The following is an 18,004-nucleotide window of genomic DNA, read 5'->3' as shown; positions in this document are numbered from 1 at the left end:
TGCATTACAAGAAAATATTTCATCTGAGATTTTAGCAGGATCTTTTAAATTTGCACTATAGTTGAAAGGTAGTTTTGTAATTAAATGGTGGTGACTCACTTCGCAATGTAAGTTGTTTGATATAAACCTTTACAATTTGTGTCGTATGAGAAGCGTGTAAAGGGAATATATTTTATTTTAGTATGATAGATATCAGCAGTCGTTGATAACATTCCAGTTCTGAAGCAAATCACCTCTCTCTGTCTTGGTCTGCTTTATTTCCTGTGGCTACCTCGCTAAAATTTAGAATTTCAGTTGCAATGATAATCATAATACAGACTAACTTTTCTCATGGACTGGAACCATCTGCAACACCCGGCGCTCTTACTTGAACAATATTAATGACAGAACTTTCCAGTTCACGACATGAAACTGGTATTCGATCATAAGACTGTTAATTCAAATTACTCTATTACAGATTGTTAAGAAAGTCTTATATTTAAATTCAAAGTTGTTGTGAGGCTGGTATGATGTATCTCAAAATACAACTTCAAAATTGGTTTATAGCTAGGTTTCCTATCTTTAAGGAATTTTTTGTAGCCCACTAGCATTTTTGGGTGAACAATGTAGCACCGAGGTTCTTTTCTGCCTATACACTCAAACCATGTTTCGAAGGTAAGTGGAAGAGTCAAAATGTGAAAGCATATGGACTCGTTTCGGTGCCTATCTTCTGCAATCAGAATGAGAGAGGTACTGAGCGTGAGACACCTGCTACCTTATGAAAGCCTTTGTCTTGCACAACAATCTCTGTGGAAATGTGGTATAAGAGGTGAAGAGTTTGCAGTCTCCAGCCAACGGCAGACAGTTTTGTATTAAGGAATCAGTCCTTGTCCGACTGGGAAACAGCAACATGTGGTGACCAGAATGGTTCCGTATCAGGGCCCTAATTTCTATATTCCACATTCATGAGTATCAGGAGTTCTGTGCACCAACTACTGTGTTTCAACGATCTCAACTGATGCGAGCACCCTCTACCGCGCAGTTGCTTAGGTGATTTGACATGATATTTCCGTGCGGCTACTACCACTCCTTCAGCCACTGACCACCATTCAGGAAGCTTCTGTATTAGCAAGCGAGTTTATTGCACTGTAGCCTCCTACTAAATAAACAGTACATCGATAATGTTACTCCTGTAAAATATGCTTATTCAACCGTGGTAGAACGTAATGGAAAGATATCGGATTATTTTTGTTTCTGTAAAGATTTCTATCGAAATAGGCAGTAGCAGAACAAACGGGAATCGAGCAAATGTTCCATTAGTAATAAAGCAATCTGTAATTATGTAAAAAGAAACGGTCATGAGCCTAATTAGGTAAAATTGTACCAAGTACCTAAATGGGTCATAAAGAAAGTTAACTATTGGGTTTGACTGTATTTGATAGTGAAATTCTGTTTTCCCAACAACATACTATGCTGTAGCGGAAGTTAGTAAGTAATGTACAGTCGTTTAACATGAACTACACATGAGGAGTTTAGGCAACATCTGTCTCTCAGTAACACTTACTGTCTGTACATTACAGTAAGATGCTAATGAGCATACAGGTAAATGATTACTAATCAAAGAGCTACTAACTTGGACAAGGGGTTCTTTTGTCAGTTTAATTATTTAGAAATTAAAACCACTGAAATAATTTTGAAGTAATCGTATTATTTGTAGTGATTATTATTTGTATTCTCAAAGGGATTAACTTCCTTATACTATTTAACTCAGATGGGGCATGTGATATCTTGATCTAGTATAGTTCCAATAGTTATAGCTATGTCCCTACTATAGTTCATACAAGTTACAAGAATGAAAGTTCCGCTTCTTGAGTACTACTGTTGGCATATGAAATTTAAATCTGGCTCAGCTATCAGCATGGGGACCCAGAAACTAGTCTGTCAGTAGAATCGGATCTAAGCTGTACTTTTTAGTCATAACATAATATTAGAAACAACATTAACTACGTAACGCTTGAAATTATAAACGCTGTCATTTCAATAAGAAGAATCTTTCAACTGAATATATTAAGTCGTTTCTTAATAACTGTACGTTGATGAAACTTTAAAAAAAGTTACGTGGAGTATTTAAAAACTTATTCTCACTAAATAATTATGAGCTTTACAACTCCACAAAGTTTATTAATTGCAGTGAAAGTTTACTGAAGTGAATTTTCAGTTCAGTAAAGTGGGGTACTCGGAAATATAATAGCACTTCGGACTGGATCCTGTTTAGGTAAACGACTAAGGATTAAATACAGGTGTTCAAAACAAAGTTCACAAAACACAAACTTATTACTGAAAAAGAAAAGGCATAACCGGTACAAGCAATTATACAGTACTCATCTGGAAACTTGAGATGAAGTTGGTGGTAATTGCGGTCTCCTGTGCTTTCCAAAACAGCCGGCAAAAGTGTCTATGACTCTTGCTATGTAGCTAGCTCTGAAATTTCTCTTGTTGGCGTTGGATTTTCGTAGTACAGAGCCAGCCAAAGTATGCCGTGAGTAATTAGCCAAAATATGTCCACATTCGATGCTGTATTACATAATCTTGCAGGCCTCATTCAAGCCGCGTGGTGTGGCCGCGCCGTGAGACGTCATGTCACGGACTGCGCGGTCCCTCCTGCTGGAGGTTCGAGTCCTCCCTCAGGCATGGGTTCTTAGTATAAGTTAGTTTACGTAGTATGTAAGTCTATGGATCGAGGGATCGATGACCTAAACAGGCTGGTCCTTAGGAATTCACACACATTTGAACACATTTTTTTGCCTTATTCAGCTCACAATATGTTCACAAATTTCCTGCTATCCACCAAGTACCTCAAGCCACGTAGGTGCCTTGCAGTTCGAGCGCCAGAGCCATCTTTTCTATTCCCGCCTAGCCCGTTTGGTTGAGGAGGGGCTTCCCTCCAAGTTTCAGATGATTACAAATCTACTTTTCATATGCATGAACCAGTATTACAAGTAATGTTTCAACAGTTACCTTCTTTTATAGAACATTACCTTTGAACTTACATCCACAGATGTAACTGAAATTACTTAATTTATCACAAATAATGAATAAAAAATTTACTTGGATGTTACATCAAAGAGGATGATTATTCAGTAGTCACATTAAGTAAAGGCAGACAAAGAAGTTCGTTAAAACCATTGTAGGTAATATCGATAGTAGTATTACAAGTCCTGAGTCATGGAGGAACGTGGCAGTGGTATTCCTTGTGCATGTTCAGCCACTAGGCAGTGATGTTTATACTTCTCGAGGAGAGCCAGTCTGGGTCTGGATCGTCAGACAGCTGGGCTACGTCATGACGCCCATTCTGTGCCAGACAACGCCATTTCCAAGATTCAGCTACCACGACCGTCGCCGGGCCCCTAACCCTCGACCAAGGCTCGATAAACCAGGTACTTTTTTTTTATAAAAATGTAACTTCTACCATTTTCTCATGAAGATAAATAATTAATTGAACACCGCAAATGGGAAATGTAAATGGGGGAAATAAATGAGAAACGATTTAAGATATAATAAAGTGCGTGGTTACTGGGTGTTACCGGGAGGCCAAATCCGTACAGACGGATGCCCCGTTCATTCGGCTGTTGCTGCGTCTCGATACTGATTATTACACACCGGTTTATTGTCCTTAAATACACTCCTGGGAATTGAAATAAGAACACCGTGAATTCATTGTCCCAGGAAGGGGAAACTTTATTGACACATTCCTGGGGTCAGATACATCACATGATCACACTGACAGAACCACAGGCACATAGACACAGGCAACAAAGCATGCACAATGTCGGCACTAGTACAGTGTATATCCACCTTTCGCAGCAATGCAGGCTGCTATTCTCCCATGGAGACGATCGTAGAGATGCTGGATGTAGTCCTGTGGAACGGCTTGCCATGCCATTTCCACCTGGCGCCTCAGTTGGACCAGCGTTCGTGCAGGACGCGCCGACCCCGTGAGACGACGCTTCATCCAGTCCCAAACATGCTCAATGGGGGACAGATCCGGAGATCTCGCTGGCGAGGGTAGTTGACTTACACCTTCTAGAGCACGTTGGGTGGCACGGGATACATGCGGACGTGCATTGTCCTGTTGGAACAGCAAGTTCCCTTGCCGGTCTAGGAATGGTAGAACGAAGGGTTCGATGACGGTTTGGATGTACCGTGCACTATTCAGTGTCCCCTCGACGATCACCAGTGGTGTACGGCCAGTGTAGGAGATCGCTCCCCACACCATGATGCCGGGTGTTGGCCCTGTGTGCTCGGTCGTATGCAGTCCTGATTGTGGCGCTCACCTGCACGGCGCCAAACACGCATACGACCATCATTGGCACCAAGGCAGAAGCGACTCTCATCGCTGAAGACGACACGTCTCCATTCGTCCCTCCATTCACGCCTGTCGCGACACTACTGGAGGCGGGCTGCACGATGTTGGGGCGTGAGCGGAAGACGGCCTAACGGTGTGCGGGACCATAGCCCAGCTTCATGGAGACGGTTGCGAATGGTCCTCGCCGATACCCCAGGAGCAACAGTGTCCCTAATTTGCTGGGAAGTGGCGGTGCGGTCCCCTACGGCACTGCGTAGGATCCTACGGTCTTGGGGTGCATCCGTGCGTCGCTGTGGTCCGGTCCCAGGTCGACGGGCACTTGCACCTTCCGCCGACCACTGGCGACGACATCGATGTGCTGTGGAGACCTCACGCCCCACGTGTTGAGCAATTCCGCGGTACGTCCACCCGGCCTCCCGCATGCCCACTATACGCTCTCGCTCAAAGTCCGTCAACTGCACATACGGTTCACGTCCACGCTGTCGCGGCATGCTACCAGTGTTAAAGACTGCGATGGAGCTCCGTATGCCACGGCAAACTGGCTGACACTGACGGCGGCGGTGCACAAATGCTGCGCAGCTAGCGCCATTCGACGGCCAACACCGCGGTTCCTGGTGTGTCCGCTGTGCCGTGCGTGTGATCATTGCTTGTACAGCCCTCTCGCAGTGTCCGGAGCAAGTATGGTGGGTCTGACACACCGGTGTCAATGTGTTCTTTTTTCCATTTCCAGGAGTGTAGCTTACCGAGATTAGCGACAATTTTTTTGTTGGCTGTAACTAATGCAAAGGTTGAAAATCTATAAATGCTTCTTACTATTCACCTGTTTTCCTTGTTTTCTCATGTTGGTAGCAGTAGATGCAGTGCATTGTGTGGACGACTATCCATGTAGTGACAGATCTCTTCCAAGCAGGGAACGGTTTAAACTCGAGTGCGGTGACTGTTGATGCGGCGAAATAGTTTCGCACGGGCCTCTCTATCACGCAGATTATTGAGTTACTAGTTTTCCAAAAGTCTGCGACCGTTCCGCATAGAATCATGTGCTCCAGAGTATTTGAGTCACTGCACATGTCGCAGGGGTCTGTCTTGATCAGATTTATCCCTGATGGTTTGTGATTTGTTAGTATCGTCCTGTTATCAACCTGTACCACGTCCGGCGGTATTCTGGTGTCAATAAACGTGCGGAGACATTTGGGATACAATGTTCCAGCGGTGCTACGGAAATTTTGAGTGAATGGTATTCTTGAGTGGATTATTGCCCCTGAATGCGATAATTTGTCTCTTTGCAGTCTTCTCTCTGGGACTGAGGGCACTTTCTACTATGTAAATCTTACGAATATAGTATTCTCGAATCTAGCTACACTGTAAATGGAATCTTTGTGTGGTCCATGTTTCGAACTCTGGTCTGTATTTGTCGAACATGACTGCCGTCGGACTGGCCGGGCTGTTTTCAGTTAATTTGATTGTCCTGTGAATTAGGAGAGTAGAGCATTTCGAAATTATGTCTATTAAGTCCTGGCTTCGTTCTTCTGGCTTGTGTCTGATGTGTGCAACCTTAATTATTTCTCCATGCCACAGCAGCCAGGACACCGCCTGTACTATACACCGAGGTGAGGAACTTTTTTGTGTTTTTTTCCTTTATTGATTTTCGATTCCCCCCCCCCCTCCCCCCTCCGCCAGGGAGGGGCGGGCTGACCGCAGCTTAATACGCTGCTCTACAGCCGAGAGAAAAATTCAACAAACAATGATGAGAGAACAAACAATATAAAAGGCGATAAAACGGTGACGTTATTAATAACAACAAAATGGCGCAAAGTTGCGAAACTTAAAATACAAAAATACGGCGTGGACGATGCGGATAATGCGACAGTCTGGTTTCTGTTCGCACGAGATAAAAATACAACTAGCGACGGTGTGGTGGCTGTTCGCAACACTGACAGGGGACGCACAACACTAAACACTTACTTAAAACAGCACTGTAGAGGCGACACGGTGGTTGATTGGGGGGGGGGGGAGACCCGAACTGGTGAAGGGGCAAAGGGGGGAGGAGAGGAAAGGAAGAAAAGGGGAGAGCCGGTGGAGGGAGGGGACATAGAAAAGGGGGGAGGGGGGCTGGGTGGACGCGAGAAGGAGTGGGAAAGCCAGTGGAGGGGAGAACAAAAGGACTCGACGGAGAGAAGGGAGGCAGAGAAAGGGTAGGTGGGGAAAAACAGGATGGAAGAGGGGAAACACCGAAAGATAGTTGGAGCTAGAAGAGTGGGATATTCCTGAGCCCTGTCGGCTTTGCAGATATCCATATTTGTTCAGAGATGCTATCCTTTCAGCTTTTGTGTGTCGGTCGCGAGGTGTGAGGAGATCGCCGGGCGAGCGCGAGTGAGGTTAGTTGGGAGGTGGAGAGTCGACGGTGCGATTGCCCAAGGAGGGAAGGTAACGCGGTCGGTGAAGAGGTGTTTTGAAAAGGTGTTGTACAAGTGACAGTTGTAATGGCTGTGTCCTGAGATGGTCTGTGCAGCAAAGCAGTTGGTGGCCGTTAACCGATTACATTTTACTGCGAGGTTATAGTGGCGACCTACTTCTCTGATTCTGTTGGACGTCTATTCCGCTGACCTGATAAGATGACATCATTCTATTTGTGTATTTCACTGGCCACGCACATTATGCCTTCCGTATTGCAAGTGTACCTCACCTGAGACAAACTATCAGCGAGTGCTGAGTTATGAAAATCTGTTAGTAATCCATGTTGTGGTCGGACTCTACGCAATTTGTTGCACCAGTTTGATGGAACTCTTGTTGTCTGGTGTCTAGTAGCGTAGGCATTCTGCCTTACCACCCAAGCCTTGGGGCTTATTCTGTATAATGTCTGAAAACTGAGTGTTTAGTTTGACCCATCGGGACCATCGGACCGCCGGGTCATCATCAGCTGAGGATGCGGATAGAAGGGGCGTGTGGTCAGCACACCGCTCTCCCGGTCGTTACGATCGTTTTCTTTGACCGGAGCCGCTACTATTTGGTCCAGTAACTCCTCAACTGGCATCACGAGGCTGAGTGCACCCCGAAAAAGGGCAACAGCACACGGCGTCCCACATGGTCACCCATCCAAGTGCCAGTCAAGCCAGACAGCGCTTAACTTCGGTGATCTGACGGGAACCGGAGTATCCACTGCGGCAAGGTCGTTGCCCATGAACTGTTTGATATAGCAAAGTACCCTAACTCCGTGAGACATTTGTGCTGATATTTGAATGTCTGCGCTCACCAAGGGCACAGTTGTCGTAAGGATAAAATATTTTATGTGTTTTTTGGGGAGCAACATGTGTTGAAGAGAGCTCAATCGCTCACTTAAAATATCTCAGGCCTGAGTGTGTTTACTTGATACTTGTAAGCTAAATTTAGCAGTCGCAATTTCTTTTAACTCTTGCAATACTGCCTGCTACGCATTTTTATTTAAAGTTGTTTTAAGTGGATGATTTTGGTTTTGTTAACATAGCACTGTTTGAAACATTTGGTTGTATCATGTTGTTGCTGCGTCAGCACACGCTATTTCTTGGACTATAATTGTTGACAACTTGTTCAACATCTGCGGTTAAGTGGTGGGTTCGGCCACACCTACGGGTTCTCGGTTGTTCTTGAATCTCACGGAACTGAACCTTCCGTTAAGACCCAGGTGCACCCAATAACAGCCCTCTGAATTAACCGTTTGTGGGGGAGGAGCACCCAGGAGGTGAAATGGGACGCACCTACTGTACATCGCACCCTCGGTCGGTCCGATAAATCGGATCCGAGCGGCACAACCTGGTGTGGGCCGTGTTGACCGCTCCGTAGGACGTTCATGTAGGCACTTGGCAGATGCTGTAAGCTGGAAACTATCAGTAAGAGATGTGTCTGATGTAGATTATTGCCTGTCTAGTTGGGAGTCCATATGTAAGATTACATTTTCTTTTAAACGAATATATCTGGGCAAGGTTTTAAAACTATCAGTAAGTGAACTTACGGGTGCACTTTGGCCGTGCAGTGTTTTCTGTTTTCTATAAGAAGGTATTACCTGTCTCATTTCAAAAGTTGTTATACATATGTTAGTAACTAAAGCCAACTGATAGACTTCATGTATAAATGTTCTCTGACTGTGAGTTTATTATTAAAAATATTATTTCTTCACTATTTGTTACTGCAAAATACTGTTATTCACAGTTCATGTGTAAGGATACTCTTTCTTTTAAACGAATATGTTTGGGCAAGGTTTTAAAACTGCGAGGTAACTTACTGTAGCCCTTTAGGCGTTCATTATTTTTTTTATAAAAAGTTATTATCTTTCTCATCTGAAAAGTTTATACGTGCTTTGCTATCAAAAGCTAACTGATCGGTTTCATGTACAAATTTCTCTCGCTCGAAGATTATGACATCTGTTATCTGTTGACTGACTTTAATAAATATTATGAACAATAAAAGGTGAGTGCTCCCCCCACTCTAAGGTCCAGTCCTTCCGTTTAGTCCTTTGGACGTTTTATGATACGCCGGGTAGTACCGATTACAGTTTAATTTCGGAAATCGTTAGGGAGTTCAGTACTCCGAGATACACAGTCTCAACAGTGTACCCAGAAAACCAAATTTCTGGCTCTACCTCTCACCACGGACAACGCAGTCCCAGTGGTCTTCACTTGACGACCGAGAACGGGCACGTACTAAGCGAAGTAACCGCTTAAATCAGTGTGGGACGTACGATGAAAGTATGTGTTAGGACAGTGCGGCGAAATCCGGCGCTAATGGGCTGCGGCAGCAGTTGACCGACGCGAGTATCTTTGTTAAAAACTTGACATGCCCTGCAGCGCCTTTCCTGGTTTCGTGACAATATAGGTTGGACCCTAGTAAGAGCTGATGGTAGAGTTCGAGTAGCGCGCAGAACTCACGAAGCCACGGATCCAAGTTGTCAATAAGGCAGTTTGCAAGTTCCTTATGGCTCCATTATTCTGTGGGCTATGTTTACATGGACTGGTCTTCTGGTCCAACCAAACCGATCATTGGCTGGAAATAGTTATGTTCGGCTACTGGGAGTCATTCAAGGACTTGCATAAATTTTGAAAGTTTCGCGGCAAACTGTATGTTCAAACAATTTCGGCCTTGCAGGCGGTCGTCGTTGAATTAATTGTAAGGTATTTCGACTGGGCACCTGCCAGTCATCTTCAGGTGTTCAGGTGGGGCATCGAATACTGACGAAGACTTGCTTCGTTCCGTCCTATAAAGCGCGGCGCGAGTATTCCGCGCATGCCCCAAAATTTCAACTGACAGACGGGCCACTCTTCCCTGTGGTATGGCCTTTGCTGGTGGGACCGCGGACTCTACCAGGTCACTGTGTTAGCGCTCGCCGCTGCCGTTGGCGCACTCTGACGTCTAGGATTAGAACAAATCGCGGATATGATGGGGTTCCATGCACTGTCCCAGTGCTAGCCACTAACACGATTCATCAGATTTTCAGCCAGACGTATTTTCACAGATTGCTTGATAGTGTAGTAGCAAAAACATGTTGCTGTTTTCACAATCTCAATTTTATCATATATCACTGAATGTGCAGTGGCAATACAGTATTCCGCAATAGCGGACTTGCTTCGTTGCAAAAAGCGAGTGCAGTGTTCCTTCACAGCGTGTCTAGTCTCTACTATTTTTTTTTTTTTTCAAGTTCCGGCCTTCGACGTAAAAAATCGTCCTTTACCGACTCCGAAAGATCTGCAATCTTAGGTGGTGGAGGGAAAATTACTTTTACTTGAAATTTACAGAGTATTCTTGCTACTTTAAACGAAATGTGGTCCACGAAAGGAAGAAAAGCTAAATTTGCGAGCGCATTCTTCTCTTTCTCCACTTGCTAATTCATGCTATCAACTGACAGTACCCTGTTAATCTGCTGGGCGGAATATTCTTTTCTTTCTAAACATTGTCTTTAGGTTGGCGAGATGTTTAGGGGAACTGTCCAGATCTGAGACAGTGTGAGCTCTGTGTACGAATGTATCAAGCACACTCGTTAAGTTGTAATCACCCTTCGAAAATCACGAGCGTGCTTAAAACACTCATATACAGAGCTCACACTATGTCAGAACAATACAGTTTGCCTAGAGAGCTCTCCCACCTTATATTCCAGCAGAATGGAGCAGCATCCTACTGGTCCCTAAATGTCCGTAAACTTCTAGATAAAAAGTTCCTAATTGGTTGATTGGATGAAATGGAACAATTCAATGGTCGCCACGATCTCCTGACATCTTTACGTTAGACTGTTACTGTGAGGTTTTGTAAAGGATCTGGCGTACCAAATCAGGGTTATAGACATACAGGACTTGAAGGTATGAATTCGCATTGCATTTGAACATCTCAGCATGGCGATCTCGATTCGTAGGTGGAGACAATTGGAATTTCGACTGGACATTATCCGTGCCGCTAAAGGTGCACTTATTAATGTGTATGGATAAGGAAACAAAACTTTGTGAATTATGTTATCACATGTTGAAAACCATTCGGTAATATATAGCACAGTTTTCAAGATATGAGGGATATTCAGAAAGTAATGAACGATAGGTCGCGAAATGGAAACCACAGTGAAAATCAAAACTGTTTTCGTTGCAACCGTTAGCTACAAGTTCCAGCTACTTCTCTAGACAGTCGCCGCTCAGACTTACGCGTCTGTCGTAGCGTTGTACCAACTTTTCAATTTCCTCGTTACAGAAGGCAGCCGACAGAGTTTTTCGAAAATTTTTTACTCCGGACTGCAGCTCGGTGTCTGTGTCAAAATATTGTCTTCATTGCCAGCGGTTCATTTGAGCAGAGGTAGCCAATTACGGGCTGTATTGTGGATGATCAAACACTTCCCATCGAAAACGCTGCAGGAGCATCTTCATTGCTCCGGCACAGTGCGGCCGAGAATTTTCGTGTAGAACGAACTGCATGACAATTATGTTATGTGGATTGCATAGCTTCAGGCGAAATCTTTCGCCAGGCCCTCATAATTGGTGGGACACGCTAATTTCTAGCCATCTTTACGTTCTCACTGTGAGCTCAGAACTGAAAAGAGCGACATGATGCGATCGACGGGCATACTAGAGACAGTGCCAAAAGCTTCTGTGCAACGCTTCATCAGATTTTCACTGTAATTTCCATTTCGCGACCGATCGTTCCTTACTATCTGAATAACCCTTGTATTTAAGTATTAAGTTGTAAAGATAATTTACGGACACCCTGCATTTTAGTAGAATTACACGTTTCTGTCATGTGTCCGCTTCATTCCTGTCACTTCCAATTTCACACATCACATGCTTTATGTGTGCGAAATATTCATGGGTAGGGAATAAAAGCCAATTAGCGTGTTCATGTGAATGCTTAGTTAATTCTCTTACGTCATTCCTCCGCGTGATGAATCGTCACATCCACGGCCTTCATAACCTACCAACGGGTCATGGAACGCCACTGTAAGCTATTTTGTGAGTGTGTGTGTGCGCGATGTGGTGTCGTGTGTCGCTTGTCCCACATCCGTCACGTTTCAGCATGAGATATGACGCATTGCGTGCCGGGGTCGCAGGGTGGAGTGCCTAGGGGCGTATATCTGTCCTTGTGCATCGAACGTCCTCACACATGTTACGCCAAGACTATAAAAAATAAATTTACCCTCGACAGTCTTACGACTTCACGAACACGCAGGACACAAAGTGCAACGGCGTTACAGGATAAACAGTTTGTCGTATAGGAAACGGCCACACATTCACTGCATTGTCATAAAAATTGTTCAGTGCGATTGAGTAAAAGATGCAGGCGTGATAAACGTGACTGAAGTTGACAAATGCAAATTAAATTTTGAAGTAAAACCGGTCATTATGACAGAGTTCAGATATTTGTAATGTGGCGATAAATTGTAGGCTCTCCTGATATAAAAAGCCTGGTTCACAAATTAATGTTCATTGAATCCACAAAATCATGGCCCCAATCGTACATAATACACCTTGAAGTATTATACGTTACAACAGAAACAGCTAGAAAGTTGTTTCCCATAAACTCGAAAAATATGAGTGAAATAGTGAGTTAGCCCGGTTTCCTCTCAACTTTTTCAAACAGCAACTGCCACACCGCTAATGAACGAAATCGCACAAACACTCCCGATCTATCACCACTAACTGTTCGCACCACACAGCTCCAGCACTCTCTGGTGACGTATTGCTTGTGATAATCGTATAAGAGTAAAAGCTGCAATATTTTTAATTATCATGATTAGTCCAAATTTCAGGTCTATAATTACCATGGTATTCCATTTACAGAGTAGCTCTTTATCTGTGATATCTTCTTTCATCTGTTTTATGGCTCATAATTTCTCAGTATGACACTCGTGAATTCATTCACGACTGTTGCAATTTTTACAGCCCTACTGGGCTTGGCATTAGTTCACTGACCAGCCGTTACCATAATTAGGATAATCTATCTCGTAGCAACCTTTCTTCTTACCTGTTATGTTGAAATCTGCACCTTACCTCGATCGTGCTCCTTTCCGCCAGTATGTTGCAAGCCATTAGGTAGGATAGTCTTAATGTAATGGATGTCTAGAGCAAATAGGCAACTTAACACAAAGAATTAATAGGATTAAGATGAAACATATGAAAATCGCTGCAGAATGCACAATAATCATTTCCTTCAAACTGAAATTGGGCTAAACTAGTGGTAGACCACTCTAAGGATTTCTACTACCTGGAAATCAGGATCACTTCTGGATTACTTCGGATGGTCGCTAACAGGGAGACATAAGAGATGAGTGTGGCAGATGAATTATACCGCCATAAAGAAACCAGGTGTACCTCTGTAAAATTCTGATATGAATTTCAGAAAGATGTATCGGAAACCGTACAGCATTAGCATGACTTTCTATGGACGTTGAACTTGTGCTATTGGTAAAGAAGGAAGGAAATTAAATATGGGAATTCATAAATCTGATAACAATGGCTACATTCCCTCTGTGGTGACAGGCGTGGCTGTCAACTAGCTTGGAGAGTCCGGTTCGATTTTCTGGCGGCCATGTCAGACTTATTTGTAGGGATGCTGCAGTAGCTGTGAGTCAGCAACTTCTGTTAATCAGTACAGCGATAAACCAGCCCAAAGTTCCAAATTTTACTTTTTTGTTCACTCGATGATGAAGTTCGGGTCGAGACCCATTTCAAAATCACTGTAACGTGGTGAAAAATGGAGTTCCCGAAAACCACGTCATAAATGTGCAACGAACGGTTACAGTGTACACAGTGTTCGTTGCACATTTTTGACATGGTTTTCACATCTTCGGGAACATCGTTTTTTACTATGTTACGATGATTTGAAAATGGATTTCGGCTCGAAACTAGTCATCGAGTGAATAAAAAAAGTAAAAATTGACTGGTTTTTCATTGTGCTTATTTGTAGCGAGTTTGTATGGTACATTGTGTAATCACTCTCATAAAGTCAGATGAGGGACTGCTTTATAAGGACGTCGATACTGAGGCGCAAGCCACCGAAGTGTCGCCTAACCGAAACACGTGAACAGTGATGTGTGTCCACATTTTTTGTGGTAAACATTACGACCTACATCCACATTTACATGATTACTCACATTTAAGTACCTGGCAGAGTGTTCATCGATTCACCTTCAGACTATTTCTCTACCGTTCCACTCCCTAACAGACAATGGGAACAACGAAGACTTAAATATTTTCGTGTGAGCTCTGATACCTTTTACGCTATTACGACGATCATTTTTCTCTGTGTAGAATATCGCCAGCCAAATATTTGCACCTTCGGATGAGAAAGCAGATGATCGAAATTTCGTGATAAGATCTCGGTGCAATAAAAAAGGCCATGGTTTTACTGGTTGCCATCCCAACTTATACATCATATTGGTAACACTGTCTCCCTTATCTCGTGGTGAAAAAAATGATCTGCCTTTTTTGAAGTTGATCAGTATCCTGCATCAACTCTGTCTAGCGTGGACAACATACCTTGCAGGAATACTCCAGAAGAGGCCTCACAGGCATAATCTAGGCAGTCTCGTTACTACACCTATTCCATCTTGTAAGTGTTCTGCCGAAAAAATGGTCTGTGGTTCGACTTCGCGACAACATTATCTGTGTGTTCGTTACAAGAAGTTCGTAATTGGCTTCTCTAGGTACGTAACTGGTTGAATTGACCGCCTTTAGATGTGTAATTTATAGTGTAAACGAAATTTAACGGACTCGCTTAAGTACTCATGTTGATGCGCTTAAAGTTTTCGTTATTTAAAATAAATTTCCACTCTTCGCGCCATACAGATACCTCGTCTAAATCATTTCGCATTTGTGATCACTTTACTAGACGAGCTGACGCCCATCGTATCTTTAACATACATCTACTTCAACTTTTAATGAATGAGGCTGATCGTTTCACCTTCCGCGGTTGGTGCAGTCAAATGAAAGACTAACACCCGGCACAAAGGGACCAAGGATGGGTTCTATACAAAAGTAATCACCATGCACCTTAAGACATTTATACCATTGGGAAACGAAATGATCAATTCCTATATCGTGGAATGCGGTCAGCTGCTGACTTGTCCACAACTTCACCTATTCTTGCACTTCCTCTTCCGACTGAAACTGAAGTCCACGCACGTCTTTTGTCAGGTTTCCAGATGTGTGTGAATCACACTGTGACAGACACGGGCTTTACGGAGGTTGTTGCATTGTCTTCCAACCAAATCGTTGAAGCTCAGTCTTTGTCCAGTTGGCAGTGTGGGACGGGCATTATCATCAAACAGTGTGACTCCTTCCGAAGGCATTCCGACAGCCCTAGAGCAAACGACAAAGCCAACAGTCGGAGTATCCCACATCTCCTCCGCCAAAAACTCCCAAGCTGTTAGCACGGATCCCGCTAATGTCATGATGACCAACATCTTCTGCTGCAGGACTCCTCTACCCTTCGAATTCTTCGAGCGTGAAACCACAATCAATGGGCAGCGCTATGAATAGACTTTGCAGCAACTGTGACGCGCCACGAAGTCAAAACGCCGAGGAATGCTGTCGGATTGAAACATCCTCTTGCACGATGACTCCTGAACCCGCACTGTCAGTCGGACGAAGGCATACTTCAGCGACTTTGTTGGGAAACACTGCAACGTCATCCGCACAGCCCAGATATTTCGCCGCTTAGTTTTCACCTCTTTGACGACCTGAAGAAAATCATATGTGGAGGTCGGTCTCAGCCGGACGAGGAAGTGCAGGAGTATATGCGGTTGTGTAGCTGTCAGCTCCCGACCGCGTTCTACGAACCAGGAGTTGATCCTGCCGTCTCCCAGTGAGGTAAATGTCTTAAAGCGTATAGTAATTACTTTTGGTATGGGGCCATGTCATGAGCCCATTGAGGAAGGGGTTTGGTTTTTATTTGACTGCGTCTTTAATTCAATCACAGAACACTGTTTTTTTGTGTACGTTAACGTTCGCAGTCTTCTAACTTTACACAGCGCTGCTGAAATCTGTTAATGTAGGACTTTGATACGGCAGTGAAATGTAGAATGAGGTTTGCGGAGTGCGGGTAATACGTGATACCTATATTTCCTATTTGATGAAATAAAAAAAAAAAGACGCGTTACTTTCTGACTGATCATGTAGAAGTCTACGAACATGTCTGGGAACAGAAATTTTATCAAAAACAAGTAAAAATTCATATACATAGTGTCCCAAAGTACTTGTGGCATAAGTCTAGGACTGACGGCTCACGTAATGAGAAACACCGTTTGTTAGAGACAAAACGTTCGCCGAACCTTCCCAGCGATGCTAGGCATCTACATTAATTGCTTATGCTCCTGAGACACGGAATGGTTTAGACACTCTGCAATGTGTGTGCCAGGCATTTGATATCTGCTTTATGACTTTCACCAGTTGGAGACACTCATAATGACAGATTTTTTTTAAAAAAATCACTCTTTCAATTTACTAGGATAAGTAGTGTGCGGATGCAGGACCTCTGTCTAACAAATCCTGTTAATTCAGAGAAATACCGTCGCCCGAGGGTCGGAAAAATTCAGCACAACAACGCCTGGTGAGACCGAGAAGCGTCGACTAACCTTTTGTACCTAAGAAAACTAGTTCCTCACGACGTGATCTACCATACCTAGAACTTGTTGCAGAGACTTTGAAACACTCTGTATAATCCCTCGCAGAAAAATCTATTCCCTTCCTCTCCGACTGACGATTTTTCATTTGTAAAATTCAAACGTATGTGTTTTACCACTCCTGTACTTGTCCATTTCCACAGAATCCAGGCAATTTTAGCTGTGTTCAAAAATTTATATCTTGGAAAATACCGAACACATAAACACAAAGTAAACACTATTTCAATCCCATTTTGTCTTCCTTAGCACGCAAGTATGAACAAAATACTGTCTGGTATAACATGTGTAAATTATATTATTATTCATGACATACTTTTTGTAAAATTAAAAAAATCATACATTGATATAGGTAGAGTAAATTAGTTCATAAATACATAATGACCAGTGCTGAATATCGTATTTAAATACAATCGCACTTCCTACAGGGATTTACACTGCGTTTTCGTATGAAATATTTTAAAACAGGGTTTCATACATGACACCCCCACCACCGTCCGCACTGACACCGTGTCTCCTTGCGATATGTTTTCACACTTTCTTTCTTCGATTTTCAAGAATGGACATAAAATACGCGGTATGCAAGTTTTTTGTTTGTGGAAGGTAAATGTTGCAGGAAAATGTCTCTGTCTTAGTCAGCCTACAGGTCCGTGTTGGTTATTTAGAGCTGTTAGCAAGATTGATAATGAAACTAGTTATTGTCATTTTCTTAGTCTGATATAAACCGTGTAACGAAAATGCATTCGTAACTCGTAGCAAAAAAAAAAAAAAAAAAAAACAAAAAACAAAAAAAAACTGTTTCCGCCACCATTTTACAGTTCTGTGCCTAAACACATTGTACTGTAGTCGCCTTCAAAGACACCTGTGTCGTCAAATCATCTTCACTACCTACATCATCGACAATGTCTGCAAAATCCATCAAATAAACCATGGAGCGCTATTTCTCTTGCACAGAACACCAATAATGTGCTCTATCCGCAGGAGAAACCAGTGTCTCATAATAAACGAAATACAGTGAAAACAAGACGCACATTCACGCCATCTATCCGTGAAACTAATAAATAACAGTATAAACATCGTATATTGACAGCCGGAGGGGCGAAAACAACGCCCAGCGCTTATTAATCAACAAAATACGCTGGTCCATAGAATCTACGGCTTGGCGCTTTATGAAGGGAGCGCGGCCCGTTAGATCTAGGGACTTGGCGTTGAGAAAGTTAAACTGAAGTATATTATGATGAATACAAAATTATAATTGATATTACATTTTTTTGTGTACATACAGCTTCTTGTTATCACTGGACGTTGGACTTGAAAGTGAACGTCTGAAGTAGTGCTGGGGCAGAGTGTTTTCTCCACGTATTACTGGGGAACGAGGAAAAGGTACAATTCTACAGACCAGCCGCCTGCAGGGAAGAGGAAACGGCTGAAAAAAGGCTATGGGGGGAGCCGTTAAACGTTAAGAGAGGGCGATAGCAGAGCGAGGCCTTCATTTCCTCCGGAGGGCACGGGCGTCTGGTCGCCACGATCTGCGGCCGTGG

At 43.4% G+C, this 18,004-nt stretch overlaps 1 pseudogene; it reads right to left on the bottom strand.

The window, feature by feature from the left end:
- Positions 1-7,402: 7,402 nt before the first annotated feature.
- On the bottom strand, positions 7,403-7,520 carry LOC124796689 (annotated as a pseudogene).
- Between the last annotated feature and the right edge of the window lie 10,484 nt (positions 7,521-18,004).

The sequence above is a fragment of the Schistocerca piceifrons genome, chromosome 4, assembly GCF_021461385.2.
Source record: "Schistocerca piceifrons isolate TAMUIC-IGC-003096 chromosome 4, iqSchPice1.1, whole genome shotgun sequence".
In the NCBI taxonomy this organism is placed as follows: Eukaryota; Metazoa; Arthropoda; class Insecta; order Orthoptera; family Acrididae; genus Schistocerca; species Schistocerca piceifrons.
This window is presented reverse-complemented; position numbering and strand designations above follow the sequence as displayed.